The sequence below is a fragment of the Alligator sinensis genome, unplaced genomic scaffold, assembly GCF_000455745.1.
Source record: "Alligator sinensis unplaced genomic scaffold, ASM45574v1 scaffold392_1, whole genome shotgun sequence".
Taxonomy (NCBI): Eukaryota; Metazoa; Chordata; order Crocodylia; family Alligatoridae; genus Alligator; species Alligator sinensis.
Genome location: NW_005841898.1, coordinates 2,350,822 through 2,364,090, shown reverse-complemented (window position 1 = coordinate 2,364,090; position 13,269 = coordinate 2,350,822). Strand labels below are relative to the sequence as shown.

General features: G+C 41.3%; 1 long non-coding RNA gene across 3 annotated transcripts in view; it reads right to left on the bottom strand.

Annotated features, from left to right (window-relative positions):
- The window catches only part of LOC102382544, a 102,151-nt gene that overhangs the window by 31,526 nt on the left and 57,356 nt on the right, over window positions 1–13,269 (bottom strand). The window lies entirely within an intron of this gene.

The following is a 13,269-nucleotide window of genomic DNA, read 5'->3' as shown; positions in this document are numbered from 1 at the left end:
CTGCTGCCATGGTAACTTGCAGTTGAGGGGGTCCTGACTGACTGCTAGGGCTCTCTCCCTAGACAGTTTCAGCCCTTAAAGGAGCAGACACCTTAGTGCCCTGTGACAAAAAGTTGCGGAGATTGGCTAATAGGATGATCAAAAGTGGAGAGTCTGTGTCAGAAGAGGGGACTAAAGGACATTGGCTATTTGACTTAGCAAAAGGAAAGGAATATGATTATTCTCTCTAAATATATTGGGAGGGAGGGATGGAGAAGAGCTGTTAAAGCTAAAGGTGAATAATAGAACAAATGAGCGTAAGTAGCCATGAATAAATGTAAAGTGGAAATTAAAAGTGATGTTCTGGTGTTCTGGAACATCCTACTAGAAATTGTGGGGGAACAGTCCTAAGTACTTTTAAGATAGAGCAATTTACTGTAAACATTATCCCCTTGTATCTCTTAACCATATTTTAATTTTATTTGTTATCCTTTTTATTTACCTTTTCAACCATTCTTGTGGAACAAAAAAACCCTGTTAAAATGCCCAGTCTCTGTAATCTTCTTTGCAACTTGACCAAGTTGCAAGATTTAAAAAACTCTGATGTTTGAGGTAAGCACTCAGCAGGTATAAATTGGCAGTGCTTCACTGAAACAAAGGGATCTAGTCCAGTTTATACCAGTGAGGATTTTGCCCATTGTTTTTTATATATAGTAGTAGAGACAGCATAGATGCACAACTTATAGATAATAATTACAGGCTAGCTTGCACAAGCCCAAGAGGAGCACTGAAGAGAACTGGTGTTTCATGACTCCCATCCTGTCCCTGTGTCCAGGTGTAACCACCCTCCCTCTACACCACACCCTTTGCACTTCACTGGATGACATTTTTGGTGGACATTAACTTCTCATCCTGCCATCCAGAGGAAAGGGAATAAAGGGGCCTGAAGCTCTGCTTACCCCACTGCAGCTGGGCCAAAAGGTGTAGCAAAAAAGAGAGTGGCATGTCTTACATCTCAGCACAGCCATGTTAATGCTAACCACACCTAAGCTCAGCATTTGATTTCTGTTTATAAGTGCAGTGCAGATGTAAAAAGCAATTGTAAACACTACCTTGGTTTGTTCCTCCAATCGCCCAAAACAGTTGCCAGCCTGACATTTTTCCAGAACAAGAGCTTGCCAGCCTGACATCTTGTTTGACAAGTTCCACTGCGGGGGAAAGTTGGTTTGGGTTAGTTTAATAGGAATGGCAGGGAAACTGGCACTTGACTTAAAGACTGCTAGCAACAGCACTCTAATAAGTAATGCCATGAGTGATGCCATAGTGTGAGGTCAGGAGTAATCAAGACACTTCATTTTCCTTTAGAAGAACTCTGCTTAGTGTATTTAAGTGTTATCTGCAGCTCTGCTCATTTCAAAATAAAACTGCTTTCTAAAATGTAAAGCATATGGCTTCTAGTTTACGACACTATTTAAAATACAAGTTTTCAAACACAATCAGGTTAACCACTGTCCCATTCACTATAATGTATTGTGACTACTTCTCCTAGCCAGCTGGTATTTTACTTGTCCTCCTCTAAAAAGAAATCTTCTGTATGTCTTATATAAGACTGTGCAAAGCAAGAATATAATTATTAGCTTGTATTTCTACCTCAGGGTTTTGTGTGGCTTATAAACAATGTAGGTGAGATGCTTCGGTGGAAATAGTCACCATGAATTTTCTTCCTCCTCTTTCTCCTGAAAATACAATGTACTAGTCTCTACTGCTAGCCTGCACTAATGGAGAGGGCCGTATCGACTGCAGTGGAACTAAAGTCATTTGCACCAGCTGAGGATCTGTTCCATAATCTGCCATCACAATAAGAGCTCCATTCTGACCCCAGGTGCACATAATGAGAAAATGTTGCCATTAGGCTTGTGCGCACCTGCACAACATCAGAATCAGAAACTACCTGGGGACCTTTGTATGGGTATCCAAGATTAGAATTGGTCTGATTGGTATAAATGTTACAGCTGTTAGAAATATTTTTAGCAGAACAAATTTTCGGTTGGAAAATGCAGCTTCATCAACATTGAAATGCTTCATAGGAATGAAACGAATTGCTTCAGCTTTTGTGCTTTGTTTTGTCAATATCGGAATGGTTTGTTTTGTGTGGAAATATTTTCTTTCAAAGCAAACATGCTTTCCTTAGACTTTATTGTTTTATGTATGCTTTTTGTGTGCTGAATTATATCCAAGAATCCATTTTTAAATTGAAATAGTCAGATTTTTTATCTCTCTTTCTCTCTTTCTGCCATCAAAACTGGCCTGGATATCGGAAACTGTCCCACTGAAAACTTCACTGAAATCAAAATGTCTCCATTGAACTTAAGGCTTTAACATTTTTTTATTAAAATGTTCAGAACTTCATTTATTTTATATTAAAAATTAAGTTTACCATTTTACATACATTTAATATTTTATATTGTCACTATTTCAATACAATATGGTTTACCATATTGAAATTTCCTGCAGATGAGAATTTTCACATTTTGGCAAGATCTAAAAGACATATGCTAATGTACATGAACCCAAAGGAGTATACTGTTTGCTTTGTGTGGATGGAGCACTTCAGTTCCCTTTTCTCAGCAGCCTGAATAGCAAGTTGTCTCCTGATAACTAACATTCTGTACCTTGTCCTGTGTTTTCTACCCATGTTAGAACTGCTGACCTTGAGATCCACATCTCACAGCTGCATAACTTGTTATGTCATGGTACTTAGTGTTCCACACCAGAAAATTTAAGCCATTCCATGTGCCAACCCAAGAAAGATTTCTCTTCTTAGCCTACTTAATCTAAGGTATGTAAATGAAATATTGTCTTCAGCTTGTCTTCTATAGTGTACCTAGTGTACTAATTCTCAATCCGGCAAACAAGTAAAACATTAAATGTACATAAAAATCAGTGCTTGAGTTGTAGCAGAGGTGGGAATGATTCTATACTCCTATACCAGCAGTCCTATACCAATTCTGCAATGGGCAGTCAACATTGTTGCAAAAGAAAAAATGATCCTGGAACTCACAATTTGATGGCTTAAAAGTTTCTTGGTTTATGCTTAAAACTTTTAAGTATAAAACAATGAATGCTACCCGCGCTCTGCTTTACTCTGTAATAATCTGTGCGATAAACTGCTTGGCCCTTGGGCTCACAGTTTATCCACTCACGAACTGGATCATTATCTCATAAAGCATTGCAACTTGACTATTATCACTTAATCGCATTGCAGCACCAAAGAAAATGTGTAGTTATTTTATTGCATTTGGATTTAATTTAAATTCCACAGTAGCTCAAGAAAAGGTCATTACCAGGAAAATGTGAAATGCATTGATTGAACAAGGTACTGTACAAAAAACAGTCTGAACATGCAACTGGAGGAAGGTTGGGGACATACTGTGACAAAGACAGAAGGGCTTATTCTGGCCTACATTAAAAATGCTACCTCTGGACCAGCAGAGAGCTAAGATTTATACATATGTTCCAGTTCTACACAGAAATAATCTCTAGTTCACATTAATATATACATTAGGATGGCTCATATTTCTCATGTAGGCCTTACACTGCATGAGAAAAAAGGATAGACTGACATAGATGACCCTCTACTGGAGAACCAGTATCAGCTCCACATCATTTTACGTCTTACCTTTCTTGATAAAGCTGAGAAGGATTAAAGTGAGGAACTTAGATCAGAAAGAGTGACATATAAATCTGAGAAGTTACCTTCTTCAAAACAGCTCTAGGGATTACTGAATGAGAAATGAACACTAAGGACAAGCTCTCACCTGACTCAGAGTTCAGAGAAATTTAGGACTTTGGAGATAGCTCATTTCTTCCATTTCACAATTGCATCTGGATGTTTTCTTCCAAGTGCATGGCAACTCAAAACACAAAACAAAACAAAAATATTCTAGTGGGTTTACTAGCAGACACGGTTTCCTTAAACCAGGGATCGCCAACCTGCAGCACACATGCTACAAATGGCATAGGAAGTCTTTGCGTGGCATGCAGCAGATCGGGGAAGGGGCAAGGAGCATATATGTAGATTGAGCAGGGGGCAGAAGGTTGAGCAGCAGACCAAGCAGGGGAAGGGGATCAGAGTGGCACTCAAGGAAGATGTGGAGCTTAATTAGTTACACACTGGAAAGGTTAGGCTCCCACTACCTTCTAACATCTCTCTCCTTATATTCTGCTTTCTGCATAGTCATTCACAATATCTGATAAAGTAAGCTTCAGCTTGTTATACACACGCATTTACTTTGGCTAGTCGATAAGGTCCAAGTGTACCCTGTCTTCTACCACTGCCTTAAACCAATATCCTAATGGCATGAAGGACTCCCATGGGAAAAGTGAGGGTATAGAGCAGAGGTGGGCAAAGTCTGGCCTGCAGGCAGGATCAGACCTGTGGCAGACTCCATTTCCTAGCAGCCCCTGCCCATGTTGCTGCTGCCAGTTTCCACGGAAACCCCAGCAGTGGTGGTACTGTGGCAGCAAGGGGCCAGGGTTTCCATGAAGACCAGCCCTAGCAGCGCTGGCAGAGTGCACGGCAGAGCAGAGAGCTGCTCCGGGGATGGGATCTTCCAGTGCTGAAAGCATGGTCTGGAGCCAGGGCAGAGCTGCAATTTGCTGCCCACATGCCTGGACAGGGGCATGGAGGCAGCAGATCGCAGCTCTGCCCCAGCTCCAGACCATGCTGTCACCACTGCAAGATCCGAGCCCTGGCCCCAGAGCAACTTCCTGCCCAACCACGCACCCTTGCCACGCTAATGAGGCCAATCTCCATGGAAACCCTGGCCCTGCGCTGTCATGGCGCCACTGCTGCTGGGGTCTTCATGGAAACCAGCAACAGCAATGTGGGCAGGGGCTGCTGGGAAATGGAGTCTAGCCACTGGCCCAGCCCTGGTATAGAGTCCCAGGGGGAGACTAGGGAACAACAGTATCAAAGGAAAAAAGTAGGCTTTATGTAATTTTCCTTATTTTTACATTATATCTAACATGCTATGGGACAGATTATTCCACCATTCCTCCTTCGGGTGATTCCTGACTGCAATTACTGAAAAAAGTGAGTAAAGAGCACATCATTTATGAACCAGCTGAAGTATGTATGATGGTTTATATAAATAAATGCGCACATATGTAGGGTTTGTGAAATCAGATACTAAAAAGAAAGCAGTAACAGATTTAAACATGCAGCTGGCGTACATTTATGAGCAGGAAAAAAATCAGGCAAAAGACTAGGGAGTATTAAAAGAAAAAAAAAGAAACCAAAAAATCCCTGAATATCAGTAACAAATCTGAGAATAAGTAAAAAAAGCAAAACACAACAACAAAAAAGCCCATAAAATAAAACATATAATTGTCTGTGAATTCCACATTAGCAGTGTAAAGTAAAACAGCTGGGTTTCCCGGGGTTACAATTTTACCAAATGCGGCAATTATTATTGTAAGAATAAAGTCAGTAAATGAAAATGCAAAATAAATAAATAAATACACCTTTTTTAGGATATACTCCCCAGATACCCACACTGTTATAGAGTAAAACTATGCTAAAGACATATTAACTGTAGCGAGCATTCAGTCTTGTCATCCAAGACAAACTCATCAAATTCCAGACACTTCTCCATAAGTATACTCTCTTCGTTTACTCTGTTCACAAATGATGTTAGTCAAACTTTACTGTAAAATAAATCCAAAGTAGGAAGTATTTTTATTTTAGAGAAAGACTGGGATAGCACACAGGTACTGATCAGCTTTGAGTCTGAAGTAACAGAAATGGAATGAAAATCAATAGTACAAAGTGTTGGGTTATGTACTTAAGGTCTAATAACAAGAATTTCTGCTATAAACTGGGAGCTCATCAGCTGGAAATGACAGAAGAAGAAAGGCTAATTCTTCTAATTGAACATGGGATGACTTTGAGCCACTTTCCCAATGAGCCCTTGAGAAAGGCAACTGTATGAGGTTAAGTATTTCATTAATGCCATTGTAAAAGGCACTGGTAAGATATCACCTATGTACAGTTCTGACCACCCATGTTCAAAAAAGGTGAAATCAAAGTGGAGAAGTGCAGAAAAAGGCTATTAACATGATCAGGGGCATAGAGATCCTGTGTTATGAGAGGAGACTAAAGGAGCTTGGCTTATTAGCCTAGCAAGAGGAAGGCTGAGAAGGAATGTGATTGTTCCCTATGTCACAACCCAATTAACTTGTGCCCATGCCACTGAGCAAGAGATACCATTCAAATCATCTTCATTTGAATATTAAGGGTTAAAAGACTTCCCTGTCAAGAAATTCCTTGAAACAAAACGCTGGTGGTGTACTACAGATAATTGGTCAGCTGAAATAAAATGCTAGGGGAAACTATATATAATTGGTCAAAGATAAGCGTAAGCTCCTCACACGTAGCACACACGTAACAGGTAGAGAAACCTAACCCACTACCTTGTAACTTGAGGAGACAAAGAGCTGCCACCTGCCAAAAATTAAAGATTCCATATAATGGTTCACAATTGGGCATCTCTGTCAAACACCTCTGCCTATAAATAGTTTAACGGTTTCTGCCCAAGTCGGAGAGCTCTGGGGATCTCACAGGAAACACCTGTGCTTGTCACCAGAGAATTGGGAAATTGATCAATTCCCAATTAATCACCCCATCAGTGTAAAATATTGACGTAGAAAGTCTTGCAAGCGCGACCGCCCATTCCTGGCGCCACGTCCGTCATTATCTCGTCGTAACCTAACTGCGTGCGTGTACTCGACTCTGTAACCAAAGTTATATGCGTATACTTGACTCTGTAACCAAAGCTGTAACGGAACAAAGGCTCGCCTGCGTCGTCCATCACTATCTAGGCGACGTAAGTAAACAAACTCCTGTAACCTACACGCATCTGTGCCTGGTTAATTCCACTCCATCCATCACTACCCGCCTGCTGAGCTCTAAAATCTAAACACCCCGGTGTGAGTCAGGCGGCTGCCGGCTGCTGCTCTGATTCGCGACACCCTATACATTTATTAGGGAAGAAGAAAGCTAATTAAGCTAAAAGAAAACAGGCAAAATGTGTCATGTATAAATTAAGCTGGAAATCAGAAGTATCTAGCCATCAGCACGGTGAAGTTCTGGAACATCCTCCCAATAAGAGTGGATTGGGCAAAATAACTAGTTTTGAGGTGGAGCTTGAACAATTGGTGAACATATGATACAATTTATTATAATAATGGAGGACTTGGCTTGTTCCTATGTGTCAGTCCAGTCCTTCACCTTTGCAGGACCTAACCTTGAAAGTTAAATTGATACAGTTATGCTGTATGAGGGGAACTGAATATAATGTTGGGGGGGGGGGAGGAGCAGGGGTCAATTTTTTTGACAAGCATGCCACAAATTAATCTCTGTGCTCTTCCTGATTCCCTTCCCCTATCTAGTCTGCTGCTCTGTTTTTTGCTCCCTGCCCTGTGCTCCCTGCTGAATCTGCTGCTTTGCTTTTGGCTCCCTGCTATATCTGCCACTATGCTGCCTACCCGCTCCCTGTCTATCAGATGCCACGCACAGATGCTTCCATGCCATTGTGGCATGAATGCCAGAGGTTGGCCACCCCTGAAATATAACATATTGCTTATTTTCTATTATTGCTAATGACACAAGGAAGTTTTCAGCCTTCATCACCTTCTGAGACTGGGTTTGCTGTTAGAAAGTGCAATAAAATAGCAGACTCCACCATTAAAACAATAATGCTTCATTTTCTTCCATAATGTGGTAAACCACTCCTAGGGCTTTTTATTCCCATTTATGCCAATTACCATATTTCTTTAGTTCCAAAGGCAAGGATTTGTGCATATTTTAATTCATTATTGGTTATTTAACAATAAGCTTTGACTCATGAAGTGAAAATAGGGTGATGTTTACTTCAACACAGAGAGCTTGTCTTTGAGCCTGTGGCTGCTACTCAGAGAGCATGCCTACATGTTCATTAATGCACCTTAGATACTGTGCATTTAGTTTAGTACTTGCTTAATAAAGTACTAACTAAATGTGCAGTAACTAGTGTTTCTGTACATTAGCCTAATACAGCACAGCAGGATATTAGCACAGTTTTAACTGCCATGCTAATGTGCAGTGCTATTAGGCTAATGCACAGTAAGTGTCTGGTTAGATGTGTCCAGTGGGTGCATCTACACATGAGCTTTACTGTGGAGTTGACTAATTAGCTCTGCAGTAAAGCATTACCATCTACATGTGTGCCAGTATTAGGGTATAGTAAATTAATTAACTCCCCTGTAAGATAGCAGTCAGGGACAGTACTACGGTCTTACAGTGCAGTTACTTACTCCGCTGAATTGCACACATAGACAGTGACAAGGGCTGGCTGGGGCTGAAGTGCGGGGACTGCCTGTTGCTTAGCCCTGCACTTTATTACCCTTGTGCCCCAGCAAGCCCCTATGTCACCTGATGCTGCCACCCAGAGCCTCCACCTGGAGTTTATTGCTGAATTTTAACAGCATGTGTAGATGCACCCAGTGCTACTAACTTTCTGAGCAGCAACACTTCAAGAGAGCCAGCCTACATGGGATAGAAAGTGAAAAACTATACTCTTCATTTCAATTCTCTTGTGTGTCATTGAAAATGCTGAGTCAAGAACTGTAACAAATGGAAAGGATAAAAAGAGGAGCTTAACAAAAAGCAGGGGAAATTTGTTGCTATCCCAGAACATTTACCAAAATATATCAAAGTATGATACATTAAGCAGTAAGGGAATAGTTAATTCAGCCATTTTGTTAATGTTTCTCTGAAGTAGCATAGCTGTCTCCTCATAGAAATGTAAAATGGTAACAATCATCTGCTCTTCTCTTTGGAAATAACAGACTGGATATCTTTGTGTCTAAAATCATATCCCTCAATGCTGTTGGAATACACAGGGTCTTTGTTTTTCAATAAGCACATCCATCCTGCAGTCAAACATGGGAAAATGGGAACGGAAAATAACAGTAATTTGGCCACAATCAAATGGGACGTTTGCATCAGTGCATATAAATAAAAAATATATTTTCAAAGGAAATGGAATACTGTTCACAAATCCCATTGTTATTTGCTAGTGTGTACTTTCTCCATCTTCCCTCTAACCTACATAACTGTAAGCATACTTTTGCGGGGAATGATCCAAAGCCCACTGAGATAAAAAAAAATACTTTAATAAGGTGGTTAAAAGTAGATACCCAAGTAAATAAATAGCCTAAGTTTTATAGGCAATGAGCACTCATAGTTTTCATGTATTGCTTTTGAATAAGACCTATTTAGTACTTTTTAAGTACTGATTTTCAAGTGCTTGTTTTTAGATGGCTAGTTTAAGGAACCGTACATGCCTAGTCACAATTAATCTGCTCGAGTCTGTTGGAGCGTTCTGATTGGACTGCTCCAGCCTGCTGAAGCATCATGTGTATTCAGCGTCCCACATTTCAAAATGGCTGTGGGGGTGCTTTAACTCAAACTCATCAAACCAGCTTTAAAGCATTCCTGTGGCCATTTTGAAATGTGGGACACTGAATACATGTGACACTGTAGCATTTTAATTAGAGTGGCTGTCTGGGAGCTGCTCTAATTAACACCCCCTCACCCCAGCTCATGTGTATAGACACCCCTAGTTTTGAAATTGTTTATTAAAATGTGATACTGATAGAAAAATAATAAGAGCTCATGATAAAATACTTCACATGATTTTTTAATAACATTTTTAGAAAAAAAGAATTACACCACATCTTCCCTAGTCAATCAGCTTCCTAAGACTTGGGAGTGTTATGAGATGAAGCTGTGTCATGATTATTTACAAAAGGGTTATTGTTTCACAGATTGCTGTTGTTTTGGTGCCAGAGTGTGACAATATTATCTCCGAGCAAATCTGACAATGAAAAATATTCATTCATTCATTGGCCACTCACCCGTTCCTCTGAGTCTAGTAGTCTACAGAAGCTGATTATGAGGAGGACAGGGGAAGTATTTTGATTGTGTAAATCAACATTTGGCACCATGTGGGCTTGAGTGACTCATTTTGTGTCAGAAGCAGGTGGGCAGGAGGTAGGACCCAAGTGCTGCCACTGGTTTTCCCTGGAGAGGCAGAGGAAAATGACTGCTGCTGAAGACCCCTCACTGCTGAAGCCCCATGAACACAGGCCAGATCAAATGGCTTTGTGGGCCAGATCCAGCAGATGGGCCATAAATTGCAATCTTTGCTATAGATTATGGATTGGGAGGGCAAGGGGAGAAAATAAAGCAACACCCTTGCTTCTGTGATAGGAAACAGTTTTCCTGGTACTGGAAAGACACTGAAGTTTTTTGGGGTTGGTTTTGAGCTTATCTTGAAGGGAAGGGAGCATTGTGTGGACTTGATCAATGGTGTTAAGATTGATTTCAGGATGAAGGAGATAGATGGGCTTTGTATTCTTCCATAGAAATCCGTACCTTTCCCTGGTATCCCTCCTTGGCCTCACAGGAGGGAGAGCAACCATTCCAATGTAATGGCAGTGAGAGGTCCATGGTATTTGGCCAAGGCTGAAAATACTGGAGATGGTGAAGTTGAGGAGCTCTATTTAAGGACCATATTTCAGTGAGAGGCAGGTACTTAATTAGGAGTTTTGGGCCTGCAAGAGGGAAGGTGAGGGGGTGAGTGCTTGAAGGGAGGGAAGTTTTTATGTTGCTTTATTGTAAGTATGTAGATTATATGAAAAATGCTTCTGCTCTCTTCCCTGACGTTTATTTGTGCACTGGCCTCTGGCAGATGTGGTTTTACAGTGCCTGCCTCACTGTGGCATTGATGCACTGAGGAACATTGCTGTGAGGATGGAATATGGAGGGCCTTCTATGGGAATAAGGGTGAATGGAAAATTGCTTTAGGACATGCAAGAAAAGTCTATTTCTTAACAGCAAGCATGTATGTAATAAGAGTTAAATTTCATTTAGGTGGAGTTATTTTTCAGAAGTACATGATGTCAAAAATGGCCTTCATTTCTAAAGTATGTATGATTGTGATTTTTCACAACTATGTCAAAAGATCAGATGGGGGGTGATTCAGAATTGCTTAGGGGTAGGAAAGACTGGGGCAAAATTACATTTGCTCTGAGTTTTCTGTGATATAGTGTTAAGCAGAGATCCTGGTTTTCTCTGATAAAAAAAAATCCCCAATTTTCAGATTAAAAAAGTAATCTAAAATCCACATATTTCCATGATTAAAATGAAACACCACTATATATATAGAATAAAGGAAAAATGTGGATTTGGGGTTACTATTTTATCTGAAAATTGGGGATTTTTTTATCAGAGAAAACCAGGATCCCTGGTGATAAGGTACAGGGAAGTAGTGATACATGTGCATCCCATTAGGTAGCTTCACATTTCATTTCTTATTTTGACATTAGGTACAGTGTTAACTAAAATGCTTCTGTGTATAAAACCAGTATAGAAAGTACTCTGACTCAAAAACTGATGGCTTCCTCCTGGCCATGAGATGATGATCAAAGATTCATGCTGCTCATTTTACATCTATCAGTTGCTTTTGATGTAGCAGCAGGCTCTGATAAGAATAGGTAGCTATTCTTTCAGATAAATCTCAGAGGGCAGGATTAGGTGATGACTCAACTGCTCTGGAGTCACTTGTATGAAATTTCAAGGAGGTTCTATTTGATCACCCTTTCTGTTTAGTAAGTGGATGGAGGTGTTATGAGGTTAAGAAGAAAGGTGAGTGAGGAGATGTGAACTGCAGCACTTTCAGCCCTACATAGTCACATTTTTCATGTAGCAGGTGCTGTCAATTCAGCTGTTCCTTTCATCCAGGGCAGAGTCCTCTTTCACCCGCTAGACATCTGGACCAGGTACAGGCCATTACACTATTACTGGTATAAGTGATAGACCTTTGCGAAGTGGCTAGTATTCGCTTCAGATTTGGCTGATTCAGGGGACAGTGATTCAATTTGGTGATTCAAATCACTGTCTTGAACTGATTTGGCCAAATCTGATCCTGAGATTCAGCTGCTTTTTTTAAAGTACTGGGAGCTAGGGCGGGCGGGGGTCAGAAGGGCTGGGGAGGCTTGGGGAGCAGGAGCTTTGAAATAATTCAGACCTTTTAATTGGTCCCCTGATTCAATTCAGATTTGGAGATTCGGCCACCGAATAAGGCTGAATCTCCTCTGAATTGAATCACCATCTGAAACTTCACACAGCCGTAATAAGTGATCATAAACCAGTCTATACCCATAACAGAACAGAAGCTAAGCACACATAGACTGGTATAAAAATGGCAGAACCCAGTCTAAGATTTGCCCTTCATCCTCCCCTCCCCCCACACACAAAAGGTGAATGTATGTTCTGTTCACTACTCATCTAAACTACATTGCTTACAGAAAACTGTGTAACTTAGATGGATTCTACCTCAGGCTTCTAATGTGTAGCTACCAGCTAAGTTTTGACTCCAGGCTATCCAACTGGTTGTCTGCAGGCTGCATGTGGTTCACAGGAGGGTTAAGTTGCAGCCCCTAGGATCCTGTCTGACTGCCACTCCCCTCATTGCTCAGGCTGCAGCCAGAGTCCCCAGGCTCTCCCTTGCTCCTCCTGCTGCCACTTCTTACCTCTGTCCCAGGGGGCAGGGCAGTATGGAACACTGGGAGGGGAGCTGAAGGTGAGTCTGGGTCCATGCAGAGAGGGGAGCAGGGATGAGGGTTGTGCACAGGTGAGTGGGGCAGGGAATTTTACCCATATGGTGCAGCATTCAGAGGTGGATATGTGGGCACACAGTACAATAGGCCTGTTTAGGGGTCCATGCAGCCCATACACCATGCATGTCTTCAATGTAGGGAGTATGTCCACCTTTTCCTGCTTACAACTTGGAAGACACCCAATTCCTTTTATACCTACTACCTCCTTTTGCATGTCCAACAGCAAAAACTCCACACCCCCCAACCACACACACACAGTTTTGCTTGGCAAGAATACTGCATCCTTTTCTAGGACATGATTACCCATTGGCTATCTGGAAGAGGGCAGCTGTGATGTATTCTGTCATTAATACAGCTCTGTCTTAACTTACAAGACAAGGGCCAAAGGCTAAACCTGTTTCACATAGGTAGCCACATAGTGCTGCTATTTTGTAATAAGACAAAAATCCTATTTTATTCAAGCTTTTTCCATTGGAGCAAACAGGTGTCCAGGAGGGATGTGGGATGAGGGGGTGGACACCATCTTGATTTCTGGCTACTCTTCTTGCAGCCATGCCCCTCACT